This window comes from Phoenix dactylifera, unplaced genomic scaffold, assembly GCF_009389715.1.
Source record: "Phoenix dactylifera cultivar Barhee BC4 unplaced genomic scaffold, palm_55x_up_171113_PBpolish2nd_filt_p 000291F, whole genome shotgun sequence".
NCBI lineage: Eukaryota > Viridiplantae > Streptophyta > Magnoliopsida > Arecales > Arecaceae > Phoenix > Phoenix dactylifera.
The window spans coordinates 294,020-297,868 of NW_024067771.1; positions in this window are offsets into that span (position 1 = coordinate 294,020).

The window sequence follows — 3,849 nt, forward strand, 5'->3', positions numbered from 1 at the left end:
ATAAATGGGCATCTTTTCATTCATATTATTTATGTGTCTATGAATCGTCCAAGGAATTAATAGGATGATGATACATATTCTCAAAAGTTGAGAATTTGAGCCATGTATCATTGGTGATAAATTTCTAAATGCTCCTGGTCAATGGATCATCACGAGGATGGTGATCGATCCGATAAGTGCACAGATCGCTTTCCTTATGGATGGACGAGACTCGAGTCCACAGTGTAGGGACACTGAAGTGATAGTGCAGGTGCTTATTAGAGAACAAGGGTACTGAGCATGACCAAGACAAGAAGTCACTTGGATGTCTATCCACTCGTCAGTGACTTGCTTGATGTTGCAGTAGTGTGACTGGTCCTTTGACCTGCGGTGCTTCGGCTACTCACAGTGAGGTTATTGTAGTTTGACTACATGTATACATTGTCTCTAGTCATATGAGTCTCTGTAGTGTAGATTGGCTGCAGTAGGTTCACTGTAGGAGTAGGGTATGCACTCACATGGAATCTATCGACCTTGATAGAAGAAGAGTGATCCTATGTGATTTACAAGACTGAGTTCTAAGACCTTGGCCAGGGTAGAATATATAGTGGAGAAAAAGTTTTTCCACTATCGATCTCAAGTTGAATAAATCTAGACATATGACAGACAACGGGGTTTGACGAGTTATCCATGACCTCCGGTCTGTAGGGATCCATGATAGAAGGACTGTATCATATGATAACTGCACCTAGAGGTTCATCATTCTATTCTGCTGGGTAGCCACTACATACTTGTTGTCCGATTCCTGTTTACCTAAAAATATGCTAAACAGATCGTCGTTAGAACCGACAAACAAAGTTTAAATTAATTTTACTCTTATCTGTTCTACTCGAAGAACAGTGGTTGTAAGAGGTCGATCCATAGGCAGGCGATTGGAGTTGCATAAAAATCAAAACATTCACTCGAATTCGAAATCGATTTTTGAATGATAAAAAAAAACATTACTTTGAGGATGTTAAATGATTCTCTAGTCTACCGGAGAATATTTTCTAATTGAAGAATAAACAAAAGAAAGAAAGAAAACTTTATAATTGAGAATGTAATGCAGAGTAGCGGTCAAACAGCAAAGAAAAATATTTAAATATGATTTTCAGTACAAATAAAATAAATTGCAGGAATTAAACTAAAACTTAGAACATAGATTGCATAAAAGAAAATTGATGGATTTCATAAAAAGAAAACTGATTACAAATAAAAGTGGAGATTAGAGGCCTAATACTCCTCCTATTTTGCAAATAAAATAAAGAAAAGAAAACAAAGAAAAAAAATCACTTCTCTTTCCTCTCTCTCTCTCCCACGGTGGAATACTAATTTTTCTTTTTTTTTCTTCTTTCTTCTTCCCCAAAACAGAGCTCCCCTGTTTCTTTCTTGGACCCGCTGGCCACCACCCAGCCGAGAGCTCCCCCTCCTCTTCCCTTTGGACCCACCGGCCACCCTCCTATTTATAGGATGAGGATGCTTGGGATTTCGAAAGGGCGGACTTGGAGGCACGATCCATGGAGCTCGGGCGCGGGGTGATTCATGGCTGGTCACGGGATCACTGATGATGCTTGGATCCTGGAACCGTTGCTGGAGGAGGAGGCGTCGGATGCGGGATCGCTGGGAGGAATCGCGGAGCGGACGCTGGATGCTGCTATCACGGGGCCGCGTTGAAATGAATGCCGACGGGAAGGAGGGGCTGGCGAGCTGAGGCGGAGGCTCCGTGGGACCACTGCTAGCATCACGGGAGGCTTGGATTCCATAGGAGAGGGGGCTAGCCGTGGGATGATGGCTGGCTTCACGGAAGGGTGAGACGTGGGCTGAGGCGCTGGCATTCGGAAGACGGGATCGCTGGGAAGCCGGAAGAGGAATGCGGATGGGATGAATCCTTTCTTCTCCCCTTCTTTCGCATGGGATGAAGCTGGGACAGATCCTACGGCTGTGAAGGAAGGTGGGGATGCGCGGATGCTTCACATGCGTGGGAGCTTGATCTGATCATGAGATGGACGGCTGTGATGATGGCGTGATCCGTGGGATGCTAAGAGGACTCGTTGACGATGCGGACGGAGTGGATTTATTTGGGATGTTGATGATTGGCTGGGCAGATGGCCGAGAAGGAAATGATCGCGGGGCCTTGATGCGGGACTGATTTGGTAGGTGACCTGATGGATGGTGCAGGATTTCATGCTTGCATGGCAGTTGGAGAATTTGTTGAGCTCGAGCTGCCAGGCATTGGGCTCAAACCCAATGTTATTAGGTCTCTTGGACTCCTTGCACTCAAACACAAATACAATATTAATTAATTAATTTTATCATTAAAAATTAACTATAACACTAATTAAGATGGTACAATGATTGCACTTTTGTGCTCTCATCACACCCCCAACTAGCTTATTGCTAGTCTCTAGCAATTTAGTGCGAAAATGATAAAAGTGCAAAAGTGTTATTTATTATATAAATATACTAAGATAAATACTCACTTTCGTAGAGCATTACGATTGCACTTAGCACGTGCAACAAGCCGTTAAACCCTTAGGTTACCCTAGTGGACGAGTGTTGTCTCATGAGGGTTTGCAAAGAAGTTTTCCACAAACTTCATTAGTCAGGGATTTCCAAATTTGAACAAGTATTACTGTATGAAGCTAGAATTGCAAGGACAATAAAGACTTATAGTTATCATATTTAAGCAGACTTTAACTTAAGTTTCATTACACCCCATCTATCTGCTAACAAGTCAAGAATGTAGTGAGGTGTAAGATAGTATCATATAAATGAGTGGCTTTCACTTACTTCCAACATGATCACTCCATTTTTCAAGACTTTCTAGAGTTAAATGGTAATGAACACCCCGGATTTATTTATTTATTTATATTTTTTTTTATCAGACTGAATGCTAAGAAGAATGACTTGTGCAATTGTTAGCATCCCTCATATGCCATGAAAATTTCGAAATAATTTTAAGATTGCAGCGGAAAAACATATGCAGGATCCGTTCATCGCATGAACGTGTTTTAAAATCTTTCGTTTGTAGATAGATTAGAATTAAATTATTTTAAACCATTTTAAAATCATTAAGAAGATCAGATCTTCACCTTGTGCGGGTAGATGGTCTCCGCAAATCTGATTCACGTGGTATTTGATGAAGGTTCAGTGGAAACCGCACACGCGTCCGGCCTCTACAGGTATCCACACGAAGTAATGAGTCGATCGAAGCCTTTGGATCTCCCCAGGGTGCTAGCTCCCTTGCAGAGAAGGCTATTGATAGTTGAATCCTTTCTTCTTGCAGCAATCAACACTTGGTTGCTTTCTCTTGAGGATGAAGAAGAGGAGGAAAAAAAATAAAAATAAGCATACACTTGCAGCCTTTTATTTTTGGCGGAAGAAGGAAAGAAAAAGAGATGCACACGCCTCCCTTCTTTTCTTTGTTGGTGGCTGATGAAACCCCAAAAGAGGAGAGGGCTTCTCACGGCTCAAAGAAGGTTGAAAGGAGGAGAGGTACGGCTCAATAATGGAATGAAAAAATCCCATGCGGCAGCCCCTCTTTTATTTTGTTTAAGATAAAGTTGGAGCTCCTAAAATTTAGGAGCTCCATCCTTATCCATTATTCAAGAGGAGGGGGGTGGGCCCCTCCTCCTTTTCTTCCCGTGAAATGCCAAGGGAGGGGTGTACGACCCTCCCTCCTTATGTTCATCACGCACACCTCCACTTGATCTAGTGGAGGTTAGGGGCTTATTCTTAGGTGGTTTAGTCCCTTTCAAAAAAGAACTAGGTGCACCCTTTTTTTCATTCCAAATCCTAATCCCATTAGGATTTAATTGAACCAAGATTCTA